At 37.8% G+C, this 20,338-nt stretch overlaps 1 long non-coding RNA gene across 1 annotated transcript in view; it reads right to left on the bottom strand.

Annotated features, from left to right (window-relative positions):
- Nucleotides 1–6,389: 6,389 nt before the first annotated feature.
- The window catches only part of LOC126213097 (uncharacterized), a 35,290-nt gene continuing 21,341 nt past the window's right edge, over nt 6,390–20,338 (bottom strand). The window contains exons 2-3 of the long non-coding RNA XR_007541068.1: nt 6,643–6,722; nt 6,390–6,496 (exon numbers count right to left, since the gene is read on the bottom strand). This is a non-coding gene — a long non-coding RNA (uncharacterized LOC126213097). The remainder of the gene's footprint in view (nt 6,497–6,642; nt 6,723–20,338) is intronic.

Genomic DNA, 20,338 nt, shown 5'->3' with positions numbered 1-20,338 from the left:
AAGTCAAAGGGCGTAGATTAGATCTGTGGGAAGAGTTACAAATTTTCAAACATCTAGAGCTCAAGGACGGTAATATACTGAACGACCGGTTGAACCTTGCTTGTAGACAATTTTTTGAAGGCTTTAAACCTGTACTGTTTATGGTATAACATTAATGCTGGTAACCTTAGTGGTCTATCTCCTCAGGAAGCTATGATGCACCTTCAATGCTTTAAGCTCACTACCCTTTATGTAATGTGGTTTTCTCACAATGTATGGTTGCAACTACATCGGCCCTTCTGTGATTTTGTCTGGCTTTAAAACGTTGGTTCCCTGCAAATGTGTATTAACTGTATTGCATACCAGGATTACTAATTCTGTCTTAAGAGCCATTATTGTCAATTTTAAAGTTCTGACACGTATACCTTTTGTGGGCTTCACTAATATAGTAATGTAATTTTTATATTTTGGCTGTATATGCCACTGTGCGTAATTCTCTTGGCGTGAGCACCACATGCCGTTTTGATGTATAACTACATTAATTGTACCAATGCTCCCATACTGTTATAACGGGAGTGTTAAACGCCTTCCTTCCTTTTATTGTTATTTTATCTAAGGACGTTATTAATACTGATAATTTACAAGTTGCATTTGTACGTCAATTGGCACATGGTTCGCGCCATGAGCGCCACCTGCCCTGGTCGCAGAGCAACTATGCTCCCCTATTACACTCAGTCGGTTGGGAGCTCTGCAAGATCCATGTACTAATTTATATTTACGTGAGAAACCCCAATTCTAGGGCCATATTTCAATTATGACAAATGAATCTATGCCGACATTTGTAAAAACGGCGTTGGTACATTAGTCCTTACTAATGTAAAATTATAAGTACCAGTTGTCATTCTCATATTTCTGTAATAATCTATTCTTAACTTAAGTTTCATACTTTTCTAATGTAAGCTATGATGTTCATTGTCCTTAGGCCACCTTCTGAAGAAGACAAATTTATATTAGTCGAAACCTAGGTAAAGAATTCTTCATCCATTGCAACTGGTCGGCTGTTTATAGTTTTATTAATTGTACTTTACATATTATAAGATGAAGGTCTGATCATTCTTGTACAATCCACATTGAACAATGCTGATGTAAACAAATGTATCCACCATCTTGTATTTAGTTCATTGACCAACATGAAATGTAAAAGAAAATCAAACCTCTGCCTTATAATATGTAACAGAGAGCTCTTCATGAAGTAAACACAATATATAGAACATATATACATGTAAATTTATGCAATAATAAAAACTTCGAAATATTTTAGAACACAAATGTAAAACCTTTCATAAATTAAGCAATCACAAAAACTATGTTCTATTTTAGGACACAAATGTAAAACTTCTAAAGAAGTCAATACTACACACCTGATGATGGGCTCAGGTCTGAAATTAGTGCTGGCACAATTTTAAAAAAATCTTGTGGCTGGTTGAAGTATTTCTCCCAAAGTGTAATTTATGAAACCAGATGTGGTGTTCTCTAGCCAAAAGTGGATAAAATACTATCTAATTGAAATACTTCCAATAATGTACTAGTGGCACAGGATTTTCTCAGGCACTGATTTTCTTTCTATTGTGGTTTTTGCTAACTCATCCCACAATCATTTGAATTCCATGTTGTGTTGAGTAGCCTCATTCCCCAGAAAGTTTGATATTATCCAAGTTCTTTGCCTTTTCTCAAAATTTCTGTTCTAGTAATTCTTCACCTTTTTCCTCCAAACTGGTAAGTGTATCTCGTGAACAAATTGGTTCACCATTTTCACACCACTGTTCTAATAATTCGATGTGGCCTTGTGCCTCTGAGATTGGATCCTTTACATATTTGCAAACCTTCTCAGTCAAATCACATAAATGCTCTCCAATGATGTGTAATTCTTTAATATGACCATGTATTTCACACCTCACCAAATCACACTGCCATAAAATTTCAGTGTGTATCTCCTCTTTTAATGCTGACAGTTTTTCATCTAATTTATTACCTAGCCTCATCTCAAGGTATGATTTCAGAACCTCACAAGTTTCCCGAATCTATTTCTTTAGCTCTTCTACTAATTTTGCATTACTATTTTTTGGCTTAGTTGTACTCTCTTGTTTTTGAAGCATTTCACTATTAAGGTGATTGCCTTGAGCCATAATATTATGTTTTACTATTACAACTTCACAAGAAAAACTGCTATCTTCATTCCCTGTCCATCAGGAGTTATTTTTCTAGTCATTCACTTTCTGTGGGTCTGTAAAGTCATGGTGCAGTTAAGAATGCTTGTTGTGGCTAACAGAAGCCAAATGAAAGACTGGAACTTCCACTATACTGGACAATATAGCAAAGAGTTTCTGTAGTATGATGTTCAATGATGTGTGTGTATGTAAGTCATGAAGCAACCCAACAAACTGGTTACCAGCAGCAGCTGATCAGGCCATGTCAGTCGAGATGTTGATGATACAAAGAAAAGTTTAGTGTACTTCGTAGCTTGCTTAATCCGAATCCGTGAACGATGTTCAACTTGAATATCATCACATGTACAACAAAGAGCCACCACTTATAAAAAACCATTAATTGGTGGGATACCCAGTTACAGGAGACTGGCAGTTTGTTGATGAACCATGTTCTGGTAGGCATTCACTACGCCCTGAGTCCGTAGAAGCTGTACAGGTTAGCTAACTAATGAGAACCAAAAAATCTGGTGTCTAGCATTGATAATTAGACCTAAAAAAAGGATCAGTTCATAAGGTCTGAAATAAAAAGATCATCTTTTTAGGGTTACAAATTGTGGTTGTTGCACAGTATCAAACTGACTAATAGGTCCAAACGATTGAAGTTAATTACAGAATGCTTGATGAGATCAGTTATGATGAACAATTTATGAAGGAGATTGTGTACAGCAATGAGGCACATTCCATGTCTGTCATATTCATCACTGTTCAGAATATGGGCTTCAGAAAATCCTTGTGCCTACGCTGAACACAAGGTCAACACACGGTGTGCCCTGATGCGTAAGTTTTAGGCCAATTTTTCTACGTGGAGCAGACTATGATGTCAACAACTACCTTGACATGTTGCATTGAATGCAGTGGCAGTGCCACAATTTCCAGAAGGTATCGTGTTTGAACATAATGGCACTCCTACACACTACGTCAACAATGTTCGCAAATTCTTGGATACAGAATTTTCCCCCACAATGAATAGGAAGGGGTGGTTTTAACTCATGACCACCATGATCCTGGAGCTAATATCATTAGAATTTTACTTTTGGGGTTATGTGAAGCAACGTGTGTACAGTGAATGTATCAACAACATTAATCACAGAATCACAGATGCTATTCACTCTGTTACACCAGATGCCCATACACGTGTGGTAAGAGCTAGAATATATCATTTAGATGTATGTGGTGCAACAAATGGAAGCCCACATAGAACTGCACCAAACATATATGCACACTTGAAAGTTCGTCTTTCACTTTCATCTCGTATCACATTTCTACCTCATTTCACTACATTTCTGTGACCAATTAAAACTGCACTATGACTTTACAGATACACTGTATCTTCTATATACCAAATTTAATATCACTTTTCCATTATAGTACTCCCTGGACAAAATCACTTCATTTAATGTGTAGCAAACATCAACAATTAATTTCTTTACCCTATTCACCAAAACAAACAAATTTACCTTAAAATATATCAACCACAGCCCACCCTAAGATAAGAACTGTGTGCTGGTGATGAGTTGCGTGCTGGTGTGCTGCAGACACATCACATCAAGCAGCTGTCACAGGCTGTTGTTGTAGCGTGGCTGGCAACCAAAAACTGTGTGGTGCCGTAGGCTGCATGCCGAGTCGAGAGGCGGACACAATGTTTGTAGACTGCCATCCTGTCACCATTCTTCTTCACGGAACTCACCACAACATCTTTCTTATCGTAACACCAACTATATAAGGATTGTAGACCTTTTTCTTTTGTCACACATTTACAATCCTTAGCAATGGACTTTTGTTACTATGATCAACTGTGCTCTTATGTTTAACCTTTATTAGCACCCTTCTTTTACTTCCCAAATTCTTGGCAATTTGTTCTCCCCTGTTTCTTTACCAATTCTTCTTATCTGTTTATACTACGTGTCTACAGCTAGATGTTCCATTGTCGATGTCAGTTGCCCTTGGCAACTGTACTTCTCCTTGAATAATCTTTCTTAAATTGATGTTCTTTTTTGATTTTCCACTCTCCTACTACCATATTTCCTTTCTCCTGGCCTATATTGTCAACATATGCAACTTGGTTTGGGTCTTAGTTTGTCCTCAGACTGGATGTGTGAGTATCATGTTCACACACAGGGAGGTTCACACACAAGGGCTATAGAAGTTTCTTTACTCCTTGAATTTCATATATGCTCACACAACAAAACTTCTCTGAATATACAGTCACCTATATTATTTATTACAGGATCCTCAGCTGGTCCTGCTATTCACTTCCAGCTTCTCTTCTTCTTTGTGCCTTGATGGGGACCCCTACTTCGACAATTTAAGAAATACACTGAAAGAGAGGTCAATTCTGATCTAGCACCTCAAACACCTCTTTCCACTCAAAACATATATTCTCTCATCTGATAAGAATACAACCTGGTCATAACAACAATAAGCTGTTTGAGTGTTCCAAGAAGAACCAAAAGTAACAGAAGTGGTTTGTTTGCAAAGCACTTTCACTTTGAAGAAAACGGTCACTTACTCCTTTGGTTACAGCGTAAATATTGTAACCTTTGCATTCTACAAACAATTAATGCTGAATATCACCACTGCAGAAAAAAACAAATTGCTACTTACCATAAAGAAAACACATTAGCTTGCATATTAATTATGCCTGTCTTCAACTTAACGTGTCTCCTTTACAGTGAGTAGCAATCTACCTTTTCCTAAATTGTTGATATTCTTACCTGGAGTTTCCATTCTTTAATTAGTTCCAAATGGAATACAAGAACTTATATGCCACAAGTCATCAAAGAAATCAGGAAAAACCACAGAATAATAGCCAGAAATATTTTAATAATTGTGGCATTTCAGCCATGAAATTGATAATTCAATACTTTTTACATCACCAAATGTCGTTAATATCAAATATGCAAGACCAAAGGGAATTAAAAATACCATCAAGTTGCTAAAAGCAGCAATATTTTTCTATGACAGTGTTTCTAGCAGATTAGTAAAATCTTGTGAAAGGTTGATGTTGTGACAGTGCCACGACATTTAACAGTGCCGCCACGTCAGTAAGCGCAAACAGCGATAGAGGCGCTTCGCAACTCGGCTGAGCGCGAGAGTACCACCTAGCTACGAACGGCGCCGGCCGAATGTCACGGCATAGCAGTCGAATGACCGATACGGAATTGGTAGCATGTAACCCGCTATTGTTTCTACGTTTGTATATCCACGCAATTTATTAGTGATTAAAGGTTATAACACTTTTTGGCAATGAGGATGGGATATTTTTGTTCCTGCGTTGTGGATTCGTGTGTTCGTGTCGGGGCAGACATGGAACAGCTTATGCAAGCGCTCATTGAACAACAAACACAGCTGACAGCTGCTATTCAGGCATTGTCGATGTCGCTTACTCATCATCTGTCTTCCTCTTCTCCACCTCCATTCCCTCCTTAAGACGAGGCCGCTGAAGATTATGAGAAGCGTTTGCGGCAACACTTCTTGGCTTTCGGCATTGTCGACGCTCCTATGTGTAAGTCGTTATTTCTATCTTGGATTTCCCCACGGATCTATCAGCAGCTATCTCAGTTAGCCCCACTGCGGGAACCTGCCTCTCTGTCCTTCCAAGAAATGTGTGACTTATTGTCTAACTATTACCGAAAAAACACCCACGTCGTTGCCGCCCGCGTGGCGTTCTACCGGTGTCGTAAACAGCCCCATCAATCTTACCGGGCTTGGGCGGCGGAACTACACGGTCTGAGTAGGAAATGTCAGTTTGTCACGGACACTCATCATGAGTCTTATGCTGATTCAATGGTTAGGGATGCTATTCTACAGCTTGCTCCTGATAAAGAAGTTCGGCAACATGCCTTACAACTGCCAAACCCGTCGTTGGCGGAAGTTCTAAGCATCGCTCAATCTTTTGAAGTGTCTCACACTGCTGGTGCGCAAATAGATGCGTGGTGTGATGTAGGCACTATACAGACCACTTTCGACACGGACAATTTACCCATTTCCCAGGGGACCGACGATGTGGCGGCGGTTCACTCGCATCAACAACGTCGCGTTGGGCTGCCACGCTCGCAGAAAAAACAGCAACCTAGACTTAGAACTACTTAAGCCTAACTAACCTAAGGATATCACACACATCCACGCCTGAGGCAGGATTCGAACCTGCGACCATAGCAGCTACGTGGTTCCGGACTGAAGCGCCTAGAACCGCTCGGCCACAGCGGGCGGCCTACATGTTCTAAGGTGAATTTTCGGCTTCAAAGGACCTGATGACAAGTCATATACTACTTAATCACAAAAAAGAGAGATATGAAATCAGTTAAATATCAATGTAATCTACATTTTGAACGTGAAAAAAGGCAGTCATTGTAAGCAACATGTTAGAAAAAAGTGAAATTTCAAACATGCTTACTTGTTCTCCACAGATCCCTGAATGCAGAGATCAAGTTCATGTGTTAAAACACACCACCATCTTTCAAAGGTCATCACATTCTGGAAATGGAGGAAAGATAAGTCTTAATTATTGCATAAAGTATATCATTGATCTAAGTTTTATTTATACAGTGATCATTTCTTACTCGTGCAGTTAGTTGCACAACCAAGTCTCTTTTCTTTGCTGCACTAAATGGATGGAATAATTGTACTGAGATAATCAGAGTTGGTTGACGGCAAAAGTGAGTCAAGTGGCCATTTGCAGCACTGTTGGTGCTGGTCATGCAAAATTTGTAAACAAGGTGTCTCATAATAAGTAGCAAAAATAATCAGTTTCTATGCTCAGTAGATTTAGGTTTATTTTTAAAGGTCTTACCAAGCTATGGTAAGTAATGTAAGAGGCAAGGAGTGAAAGGAAGAGGGATGACGGGTGATACAAGGTGAGGAGGGGGGGGGGGCTAAATGTTATGCCACTTTTGTGGGAAAATGTTTTTGAAATAGCACTGGAGATAACACATGTGAATAAACAATACTGGAGCATTATTTTACAATGTTTTCAGTGCAGTGCCTCCCCCCCCCCCACACACACACACACAAACACACACTTTTTCACTAGCACACAATATTTTGTATAAATGAATTTTCTTACCGGAATACAACAAATTGAAAAAAATGTGTGTTATGTCTTCTTCTTCTTAAAACATTCAAACAAAAAGTGGTCTATTTACTAACACACTCCTTTACTTTTATCTTGTACACTCAGGGTGGCTACATAAACATGCTATTTACAGAACTCTTTTTTTAACTATGACATCCCTCGGATATTGACTGTAACCTGCATAGGACTGAGAGCTTCATAAAAAACAGATGGTGTTCTTCCAAGTTCCAACCAGATACTAAACTGCTAAACAGGTGATATTATGAAGCATGAACGCTTTCTGCTACAACTGTGGGGAATGTGTAAAAAAAAAAAAATAAATAAATAAAAAACGCAACATAGCTACAATTAAATTGCAAAATAAGTAAGTCTCTTTTATAGCAAATTGTTTGCCTTTTAACCAAAATTAGTCGAAATCAATCACAATGGCACACCCATTGACGTATGAATAGCCACATAAAGCAACAAAATTACTATCCTAGCAGCTGTCCTGTTTTGGAAACCATTAATAATATCTCAATAAAAGCGATTTTCCTTGTGGCAATCAGCATAGGATGGTTTTTGAAAGTAGTGATAAAATAATCTGGTATTTGTGATCAAACAATTTGGTATATGGAACATCAGCTCCTACAGAAACTGTGTACCTCTTTTTACAGAAAACACCACAATTGCAACCACAAAAGCAATGGGGTAAATTTTGTCTTGGTGCCATCTTACAAGATTCGGGAGTGGGTCAAGAGGCAGGAAACTGCTTGATAAACAGGAAGAAAATAACATCTAAGGCCTAAGATGTAACTTCCAAATGCTTCAGGATAATGTGTCAGACTTAGTTACATTTTACATGAACAATGAATAACATGGGAAGGCTATATTGCTATTCATCATATAGAGGCAGCATTGAGTTACATTTTTTACAAACAATGAATAACATTAATATGGGAAGAATATATTGCTATTCATCACATAGAGGCTGCGTTGAGCCACAGAGAGGCAAAATGAGAAGCCTGCTAAAATATTAAAGCTTTCAGACAAAGTCCTTCTGCATTAAAACACACACACACATTCACCCTAGCATAGCTCGCACACACATGACCACTGCCTCAGAGCACTAGAGTTCAACTGTGACTGTGACTGCATCTGCGTCTGATGAAACAGCAATCTGCTCGGATGGGGCGGTGTATGAAGACGTAGGTTGTGGAAGGGAGAGGGTGGAGTATCAGGTTACAGGTGGGGGATGATGCTGGTGCTGCCTGTGAGACTATCCATGTGGGTTGCTAGGAGCAGCATCAAGAGACTGTGCTGGAAGAGTGTGGAAATGGGGAGGAGGAAAGGGAGGGTACAGAAGTACTGAAGAGGGAAAGAACTTATAGGTGCACTGGAAAGATAGGTATTGCAGTATGAGCTGGGAAGGGGGTAGGCAAGTGGAAGAATGGAAGGTGGAGGCGAGGGGGGATTCATGAACAATGGATATATTGTAGGAAGATTTCCCTGCTTGTTAGCCTGTTAGTAGTCATGCCCATGTAGAATGCGGCACAGTGGTTGTAACTAAGTTTGTAGATCTCACAGCTGCTTACACAGGTGGTCCTGCCTTGGATGGGGTAATAGAGGCCAGTGATATGATTGTAGTAGGTGGTAACAGAAGGATGTATCGGACAGGTCTTGCATCTGAGTCTATTGCATAGATATGAGGCATGTACCAAGGAGTTGGTAACTGGGGCAAACTAGGGATGGACAAGTATATTTCATATGTTGGGTGGGTGGTGGAATATCACTGTGGGAGGGATGGGGAGGATATCTGTCATTTCAGTTTTGACTGTCTCTCGACCTGTCCTGAAATATCCTCACTACTGTCTTCCCCAACCCTCCCATAATGATATCTTGTTGCCCACCAGTCCTAGACAATACTCTTATCCATCACTACTCCTCTCTTGCTCCTAGCCCCTTGCCTCAAGGCCTATATCTCTGCAAAAGACCCAGAAGCCATATCTACTCCAGTACTATCACTGGCATCTCCTATTTGATCAAAGACAGAGCCACCTGTGGAAACAGCCATACGATGTACCAAATAAGCGGTAACATCTGTGGCACATTCTATGTGGGCACGACCACTAACAAGCTATCTGTTTGCATGAAAAAGCTACTTTGTAAAAGGGGAGAAAGGGATAATGTGACCAATTTTAGACGTATTCCTATGCCAACAGTGTTTACTTAAGTTATTGAAAAGGCTGTGTATGTAAGGATAATTGATCATTTTATTTCACATAATTTGCTATCAAATGTCCAGATCAGTTTTAGAAGTGGTTTAACAACTGAAAATGCTATATTCTCTTTTCTCTGTGAGGTACTGGATGGATTAAACAAATGGTTTCGAGCACTAGCCATCTTTTTTTAATCAACTACGGTGTTCAGTTGTGTTGATCACAAAATATTGATACAGAAGTTAGACCATTACAGAATACAGGTAGTAGCTCACAGTTGGTTCACTTCTTCCCCAACCCCTACCCTACTATCCCTCCCACTCCTCAACCTGTGCCACCTCCTTTTACCTGTCACTCACTTCAGCAGTTGTTGCTCATGTCAAACACAGTCACAGTCAGGCCTTAATAGCCACAGACAGTAGCCGTGTGTGTGTGTGTGTGTGTGTGTGTGTGTGTGTGTGTGTGTGTGTGTGTGAGAGAGAGAGAGAGAGAGAGAGAGAGAGAGAGAGAGAGAGAGAGAGAGAGAGAGTTCTACTTCTGAGGAAGGACTTTGTCGGAGATTGTGCATACTTCCAGTGCCCTTTTCATTGTGCCGGCCTGCAACTCGATGACTCTTCTACGTTACGAGTAGAAATCTATCCTCTATATTATTGTTCTTACAACCTGAACCTTCCATTGATCAATCAATAATATTTGTAACTATACAAGTTCTCAGGTAATGTAGTTACCATTAACAAAAAGTTATATCAAATGAGTATGTGAAGCAACTACCAGACCACATTAAATGAAACAACTGAACACATACACTTGACAGCACAAAAAGTTCCCCACCCCTCAGAATTCTAAGCCTCGTCATATGCATTATTTGACAACACAGGATGCAGACACTGTAAGATGTAGACATTGTCTTTCGCTTGAGTTGTTAGAGTGTTGTACCACTTGTGGTCTAGTGGTAAATGTCATGCAATGTAGATGCAAAGTTGTATGCTCCAGTCTATTCATTCCTTTATTTTTTAACTGCAGTTTGACTGCCTGCTAAAAGTGTGAACCTGATGAAACCTCAAAGGTAATCTGCTTCACTTTCTAACCACACAGTAATAACAAAAGAGCCTTTGGCTGCATCAAGATCACAACAGTTTATGCTTAAACGTTTCCTCACCCTACATTACCACTGCAACCCAGCTGCTCACCACCGGGCATCTGACACTGGTTGTAGTCCGAACAGATGAATGTGGTGCATCTGCGTTTGGAGTACATTTATGCTCTCACACTGATAAGCATGAAATTATTTATTAGCATAGTTGGATTTTCTACAGTAAATAACTTTAGTAAACCAAGTGAACATGGAGCTACACAAAAGGTATGAGTGTATTTATCAACTGTCATTTTCTAATTTAAAATTCTAGTATTTTACTTGCAGTTATGAATTGGATTTTTCATAATTTGACCTTTTTAACATTGTTTATGCTTTATAAACTAAGTAGCATGAGGAAGATGTCTAATATATGTGACATACTGTTTGCTGTGGGTTTAATAGAGGGGTGAATGCACCTTGAAGCATTTATGTGAAGTGTGGAAAGAGTGATATTAGGAAAACCACATTAGAAAAGGATTTTCTTGTTTCTTTCATTCTGGCATGAATGAATTTCCACATTCATGAAGTTTCAATAATTGACATATGTGATGAATTGTTACCATTTAACTTTTGTGCAACATTTGTATTCAACTGCCAAAGTTAAGAAATCAATAGCAGAAGTACGACATGCCACAATTAACAGCAACAAAAATCAAACTGGTGTCTATTACAGCATTTTGGTTTCAGTGTCATCAGTTCACTCATAGAGCTTCCCTATGCCGTAGCTATCAACATTGAGAAGATGCTGTTATAAAAGACATGGCAAATATGGAGGCTCCTTCACCTGTCAGTTAACCCCAAAATGAAAAATATGTCTGAAGTGTTAGACCCTTTCCTCTTGCATCTATTTCATAACACTTAAACAATATTCATAAGATTCAACCACACACAATCCTGTTCATAACTACACATCAAACATTGGAAGTTCAAATAAGAGAATGGCAACTGATAAATATATTGACAATAACCTACACATGTGTAACTGCATGGTGTCCACCCCATTTATCAAAGTTATTTCATGCGGAGAATCAAACCACACAAAGAAACAATTGAAATGTGAGAGCAGCAAGGTGCCAAAAATACGTCGCAATGAGCTCAACTGGTCAGATGGTGGCTGGCATCAAGAGATGGCTGGTTGCTGCTCTATGGAAAGAAAACTCTCGACTATAATCTATTCCGATCTTGATGCAGCCATGAGCTCTTGCACAGAAGATAAGAAAGTGAAGCAAATTATCTCTGAGTTTCCATCAGACCGATACATTAAGTACACAGCCGAAATGTGGTTAAAAAATAAAAGAATGAGAGGACTTAAACTCTCAACTATGCATCTACATTGCACGACATTTACTACCAGATAAAACACTGTAACAGCTCGAGTGGAAGACAACATTTCCTCCACACACATACACATACTATAGTGTTGCCAGACTGTGCAGATGGCCAGACTTAGAATTCTTAGAGGACAACTTATTTTTGTGCAGTCAAATGTAAACAATAGGTTTATCTGGGCTTGCCCAACTTATACAATATAGTATTACAGAAAAAGTATTCAGTATTATATTTACAGACTGCAAGAATGAAAGACATAAGCAAGATGTAGACAACATTTTAAAAACCCAATATGTCTGATAATGTTAGTAATCTTCCAAGGTGTTGAGATGCCTTAGATCACCAGTTATTTTGGCAACAGAGAATGTTGCTGTCTTCAGCTGATTTCTGTGGGATTGACTGTTACCCAACTGAGTTCACTGGGTAAAAATTTAGCTATCTATTGTGTTGAAACTAAATGAAACAGAACGCATCTGCAGGATATGTGCAACAAAGAGTGGGAACCAACTGCTGACTGAAAACTACCTCAGTATGAAAGCCATCTTGAAATACAAACTGTGGTTGGTTAAGTAGCCCATAATGAAGGAAAGAAAACAAAGTTCTTCTCCTGGCAGAGAGTTGACAATGATATGAAGAAAAGTTTGTTTTAGTTATGCTGAATAAAATATGTGTGAATAGTTCTATGTTCTAGATTTGACCAATTTCTTTTTACATGGTGAGTTAATTGTGAGCAAGTTTTACCATGCATTCATACTATTGATTCACCTCAATAGGTAATTAATTCCCTACCTTCAGTGTGGATGTACGCTTACATCCAACCTCCAGTGTGAATATAAAATCAGCGAGAAAATACGACATGGACAGAGACTGCAGTTAAGTGCCACTGGGTGGCAGTGTGAGTCTGCTGGGGAGCACGATGAGATAGTCTGCGTTTTTGCAATAAACACTGTGTCCAGGTGGCATTGCGGTTAATGTGACTGCCTAGTAACCAGAAGATCACGGGTTTGAGTCCCTCTACAGCACGCATTTTCACTCATCGCTGCTGACTCTGTGTAAAGTCTCAATGCAGCTAATATCATTAGTCCCTTCCCTTTCTCTGCCTTCCTCTCCCTCCAACTACAATTGCTGTCATAGCTGCGGATTCAGTGTGGTGTGTGTTCTTCCAGAAATGTCCAAAACAATAGACACCATGCTCACATAATAACTGAAAGTACTTCCTCAGGCTTCACTACTTCGGAAAAACCAGAAGAAGAAGAAGAAAATGAACATTATATTTTTAGGTAATGCCTGCTGAAATGGTTATCAGGGGGATGACACACAATCCCCATGTGTGACATTTTCTTTATTTTACACTGACAGTACCATATTAAGTGGTGTTGGCCATTATGACATATTTTTTTGTTTTAGGAGATTTCCTTCTGGCAGCACACAGTCCACCTGGTTTCGCTTTGAATGATCCTCTGTTTATGTGGTTTGTTCTTCTTCAGTATTCTAGTGAGACAGTACTTAATCTTAACATCTACATTTGTCAAACCATTGGTCATACTTGCATAACCAGTCGATATTATCATTCACAGGCTCAGTAGTTGTAGCTGACAAGCTATGGAAGAAATACATTTGTGCAGATGCTTCAGCTGTTGATCTGCACCTCCCCCAACATGCTGTGGTTGTCCACAACAAAGTCTCCATAACTATTGTTGTCCTCCCCAACCACGCCATCTGCACAGCAGCTATGGTCTAGGTTATTTTGTGTGCACTGAGCAAGACTTCAGGAAGTATTGTAAGCTATTAGAACAAAGGTGACTTGTTTATCCAATGAACCTTCAGTACCTTCAAAGCCACCATAAGGGTGACTCTTCAAATTATGGACAAATTTCATACACTTTCCTGCTTAAGGAAGTACCAAGATCATTGTGAAATGTAGAAGAGACCAATCTCACCTAAGGGAAGAATGCAGTTTTCAACATGTGATTTGATCACATAGTGTAAATATTTGAACAAACTATCTACTGAGGATATAAATCATACATAAGCTTCAGCATATACACATGTAAGAAATAAGCAATTCAATCTAGGCTCAATGCTTCAATGAGGAGTATTCAAAGGAACATTAATTGCTGTGCAACAAATGAAAAGTATACAAACAGTTTTAAGGTATTACAAACAATGTCTGAAATTTATTTAATCATCCTGTGAGATGCAGTAGTCTTCTTACACTGTCAAAATGCAAGCTTATGACAAAGCAAGTTGGGATCTTCTTACTTCCTCTTGTTTTGTTATCTGGCTCCTTAAATTCATTTATTTTTTATTTTTGACTAATTACCATCAAAATATGTAAGTATAATCTGCAATTTCATAAAAGAGAAAGGTTGGTCCTCAGTTTTAAAGAATATAGCACCAGATCCAAATTTGTGTTCCGTTTTATGTCTGTAATTGGTTTTCTAATTTATTTTGACAATTTATTGTTAATATCTTTTGTTATCGGATGAAATCAGTAATTGTTTTGTGGCTTAGATTCTATTGCTGACTTACAAACAAGTATAAATTCTGTACTAATTATAAACATTTGGAAAAAGAAATCACTAGCATTCTTGAAGTATTTATTTGGCGCTATTTGAAAATATATTAACAAATCCAGCCCTTCATTAATTCCAAAGTAATTAACAGGTTTGTAAAAAGTATTGTTTCTATATCTATATCTGTTAATTTCATCATTTAAACAAATAATTCAGCTTAACCCCTGCGTAGAACAAACTGTTAAAAAGAACCAATTTTTCAATGTATTCACTTAATTTAATGATTTATGTTTTAATTGTAACTTCTGCAACTTAAACACTGAACAATGTGTAGTTTCAGTGCCTATTGCTGAGATGATGTATAAAGGCCCAATTTTTGGTCCCAAGACAATCAGTCCACGGGCGATTTTCAGACGAGAAACCTGTGCTGGTTAGGTCAACAACAATGCATCAACGTAACTGTGAAATACGTGTAATAGGTCATGTGTTAAAACAATGACAGTGTTTATTCAATATGTAGCATATTATTCTGCAATAACTGTGTGATCAGGTTTTTACTGCTCATAGGTGTTCAACAGTAAACTACGGTAGCAGTATGCTGATGTTTGCCTGAATACTATTAATGAGGTTCATCGAAAGTTAAACAATAGTGCACTGGCCATATTAACTGTGTTTATTGGCAGGTCGTGAACAGTGAAAGTAAAGAACTAGGAACGCAACTGTGCACCTGTTGGCTACATTATTTACAGTAGTCAGTGTTGAAATTCCACTCCCCATTTTTCAGTCAGTAACACAACGCAATATGTTGACACCAAGGACCATCAACAAACAAATAAAGCAGGTGAACATCATGTATGGTTCCCTTCTGGGTGATGATTATCGTAATTGGGGACAATAAACTAGGACTCATGAACTATGAACACTAACTCAAGAATAGTTTACAATACAGTGATTATAACGAAGGAAGGGCAACAGCATATCAGCGAATGTGTTTCATGGCCACGGTATGACAGCAGCCAATCAGCTAGTGGGTTCTATGGAAGCAGCCATTGAGTACAGGAGCAGCAAATCCGCACGCACATAGACGCAGCTGTGCAGACGATGAATCGAGATGATGATTACTGCTGCTGCAACTGCAGCAGCAGCAGCAGCAGCCGCAGAAGACGAGTGAATAAGAATAAGGTGATTTCATAAAAAAAGTCATTTTATATTAAATTATGCATAATGAGTGGCCTTAACGAACAAGACAGTGTGATGAGAGAGAAGGGACAACAGGGAACTGGTTCTGTAAAAAATGACATGCATGTAACTTTGAATGATGGGGATGAAAGCCCTATTGTAGATGAAACGATAAAAGCGTCATGTACACTGTATGGTGATGGAAGTGAAATGGATGAAAACAGTACTGAAGTGGATGAAATCATTAAGGCTAAGGGGGAGTAGTGAAAGTCAGAGAGGTCAACAGGTTAGGGCAGACGAAAAATTGGAATCAATGTTAAAAGATATTATGAGTAGTGTGTGTACGAAAGAAGACATTATTAAGGTGGAAAAGAGAACTCATAGCATTAGAACTGACATGGTTAGCTTCAAGGATGAATTGGAGAAATAAATTAAAAAGGAGATTAAGGTAGTCAGCTCTAATCTTTCAGAATTAAATAAGAAGGGATAAAGAAAGTAGCACATAACACTAATGAGAAATTAACATTAATGAGTAGTAAATGTGTAGAAGACAGAAAGAAGCTTTGTGATGACTATAGTAGGAGGGTGCAGGCTTCCGAATAACAGCGTAAATATGAAGTCAAAGCAGCCAGGAGATTTTGTGCTGAAAACAGGGTTAAACTTGATCCAAATCAATCAGATTAAAAATGATTTAGAAACAGAAGTGGAAACCAAGTGTGCAGTAGTGGTAGAGGAAAAACTGGTAAAAGTAAATAATAATGTAGATTCCAAATTGGCTGATATGGAAAAAAAGATGGAAGAAATACAAAATCTAAAGTATAGAATATGTAGTGTCCCAAACAGAACTTCATTTGTTAGTTGTAACAAATTTAATAGTTTTGAACCATATGTTCAAGTGCATCCATAGGATCTCATTAGAAAATTTAATAATTTGCTTGAAACATGCAATCACAAGGAGAAAATGTCATTTGTGAGAGATTTTTTTAAAGGAGTAGCTCACGGGTTGGCAGCTCAGGTAGCTGATAGTTGTACTTCAGGCATAGTCCATAACAATACAGGCAGGGTAGGAAAAAATGTTACCTTCATAGTCTCAGATGTTATTGAATTTAGTTTACATTTCTGCTCCAAGATACAGCCCTCCAAAAATGACACTGTGCATACCATTTTGAAGATGTGAATTTTTGATAAAATTTTAAAATGCTGTATCTCTGGAACATCTCTAGATATTTTATTGATTTTTTTATTTGAAAGCTAATTACTTTATGATTACAAAGAAATCCTCCATTTGGACTTATCTGACAAAGTTCTTTTACTATAGCATTCTGAACTTTTTTTATTTAATTTATGGTTTTTTTTTCAGAAATTCCAATCTGTGAAATTTTGATTTTTTTCTGTTGATTAGTATCATATTATTTTACATTTCCTGAAAAGGGGAGCCTCTACTTTTCAGTTGAACAGGTTTCACAAACAATTGAAATTTTTGCCATACATAAAGCATGTTTTATTATCACATGATCACATAACAGGCTCATAAAAATCAAAAGCTACCCTTATTTAACAAAATTTTAGTAGTTTGAAAGATGAGTAAGAGACACATTTTTCAAGCATTTTAAATGATTCCAAAACATATGTGAAAGGTCCAAAGACTTAAAAGTTTCAGTTTATTTAACCCATGTGTACTCTGTTTTGTACCGAAATTAGCCAGTTAATGCACTAAAAATGTGTTCCAGTGCTTCAGTATCTTCCTTTAATATAGAGTGATGCTTTCCTGTTGAACCAATAGGAACTGGAGCACTTGAGAACATTGTGAACAGAAGGTGAGCACTGATGGCATTGTTGCTGTCCTTCAGCTGGACACTTACATCCAGCAACTGGTCCATGTGGTAGCATAAATTTCACTACAATTTCGTTTAACTCATAACTAGTGTCTATAAATCTCTGCAATCCCAGCCACACACACATGCCACAAACATCCCCCTTCTCAGGTTGTGAACCTGAATATTATCCTACTGTTTCTGAGGTGTTGGCTGAATGAATGAAATGTCTTCTTTCTTGCTCTTTAAAGTGAGTCCAAAAATGTGTCTTCTGAATTTATTTCACAGGAGTATTTTTTTTGGACCATTCTTCTTTTTTCTGCTCATGAAATTCCTTGATTTCCTCTTTGGACAAAAGAATGAGGGCTGTGGATGTGTAAGATTTCACAACTCTCATAAAATCCTTAGCATTCTATATTGCAGCTATATTTGGAATGGAAAGATTATGTTTTGTAGCATGGTGCTTCGTCAGGCCTCCTACATCACAAGAGCCCTTCCCGAGACCAGTAGCACTGTGTACCCAATCAGTTGGCACAAGTGACTAACTCAATTGAAACAGCTGGTAATGATTTTTAAAATGATTAGGAGCACCATCAGAAATAATAACAATCTTCTCTGTTTGCAGTTGAAGAATTTTGTGCATTGCTAGCAAAGCATGTGCTGAGTCACATCCTGTGTCATCACTTATAACTGTAAAACTTGTGGTCTTGTTTTGAAAATGTCACTCCTGTAAAAATTTAAACCTGGTCATTACACCAATGGTATCCTTGTTTTATGTTACAGACTACTAATGAGTTCACACGCCTAACAGAGGCGTCATATGTCATGTGCTCCAGTAAGTTCTTCAAAGTTACCACACAAAGTTCAAAATTCATGCCGTACACACATAAAGAGATATCTCTAGGTGGGTTGGAACTACCCACTTAAGTCATAGTACATAAAATTTTGATCTTCCAATATGTGAAGTTGTATTGTTGATCTTATAAATTGCAAAAGTTTCTTTAATACTGTAAGTCATGTACCTCTACACTTTCACAACTTTTTGACCTTCACCTGTTAGTGTTATAGTGTCTTTTTTGTTGGCACTCTGACAAGAAGAGCCCCATTTATCTTCCAGATAAAATGACTGCACTATAAGAACCAGAGCTGCTTCTACAGGATGACAATAATAGGGATCTGGTCTTCCTAAGATTCCTTTTACAGACTTCACATTTGTAGATTTGTCTACCATGTACTTTGATACTGATGGAAAGTGGTTCAAATTTGTTTTCTTTAAAAATGTCTCTGGAATAATAGTTAAAACTTGTGCCTTTTCACTGTAGGATGTACAGTATACAACAGCTGAATTGATATTTGTGAAAAATTCCTGGCTAGAGGTGCAAGAGGGCTTTGATTCATTTTCTTCTGAATTTCTACTTTCGAGAGTATGGTCAGTTTTGCTGTAGTGTATTCGTCCATAGCTTTAGTAATTTTTCTGCACTTTCTTGATGCATAGAGCTGCTGATTCGACTTCACTGACCACGGTTTCTTAACAGGACAAACATCTACCTCTGTAGTTGACTGATTCAGGGTATTTAATTTCTCCATTAGTGATGCAAAATTTGCATCATCTGCACCATGGGAGGCTTCACATTTTTCTGATACTATCATTGTTGTTATTCTGTCAAAACATTTAGAACACAAAAAGTCATTGCTGGAAACATCTTTACTTTGAAACAGAGTCTTCAAATGAGAACACTTATTCCCAACCTGAACAAAGTCTGCCTTTTCTGTTTGTCTTATATTTCACTCTTTTATGAATATCCAAATAGTCAGCACACTTCACTCTCCTGTGGCCCCAGTCAGAAGACATTTCAAACAGTCAATTTCAAAAAACACGCTGCAACTGTGTCGACTGGCAAATTCCTCATGAAAACACAGAACGCACTAGATGGTCTCAGATTTCTTAGAAGCCTCTTCAGTAAATAAATTAGCGCTGAACAACTACAATACAGAAACCTGCAATGAACACCCACAACAAAGAAACTGACAAGAAACTACCACCAAGTGTAAGAAATATCTTCAACAATGAAAGTGAAAAGAAGTAAATGCAAAAAAGAAAAAGATAAAAAATAACTGCAACAAATACAATAGAAGTAAACATTGTAACAAAGAAATTAGTAAGAAACAACTTCAGTGGAGTCATATATTACCCATGAAAGTTGAAAAAAAATGATTTTTTTAAATAAAACCTGTCCAACTTAAAAGTGGAAGCTATCCTTTACAGAGTGTACTACATAGTACTAATCAACCAAAAAAATCTAACTTTTCTGGATTAGCATTTTTGAAAAAAAAATCTGAAAATTATTAAAAAAATAAAATTCAAAAGGCGACAGTAAAAGAACTTTGACAGATATGTCCAAATGGAGGATATCATTGTAATCATAAAGCAGTTATCTTTTAAATTTAAAAAAAAACTCTTAAAATATCTAGTATGGTTACAGAGTTAAAGCGTTTCAAAAATTTTTCCTATATTCGCATCTTCAAAATGGTGTTCACAGTCTCATCTTCGGAGGCCTGTATCTCGGGGCAGGAATTTTTTTTGGAGAAAACAAAAAAATATGGGTTTGTTACTTACTCCTGAATTTTAACAAATGCTAAATTCAATAACATCTGAGCCTATGAAACGATACAGATCATGCCTTCATGGCACAGCTTTGAAAAACCAATTCTAGATGAATATTGGTCCAAAGAGAAGCAGCAGAGATTTTTGAGCGAATTTTGTGGAGGAGAGAGATTTGCCTGTAGGAAGGGTACTATGAAAGGATTCTGTCAGCTTTGGATAAAAAAAATGAAATATTTGCACAA

Source organism: Schistocerca nitens, chromosome 11, assembly GCF_023898315.1.
Source record: "Schistocerca nitens isolate TAMUIC-IGC-003100 chromosome 11, iqSchNite1.1, whole genome shotgun sequence".
Lineage (NCBI taxonomy): Eukaryota > Metazoa > Arthropoda > Insecta > Orthoptera > Acrididae > Schistocerca > Schistocerca nitens.
Note: the sequence above shows the minus strand (reverse complement) of the source record. Positions and strands in the feature narration are given on the sequence as shown.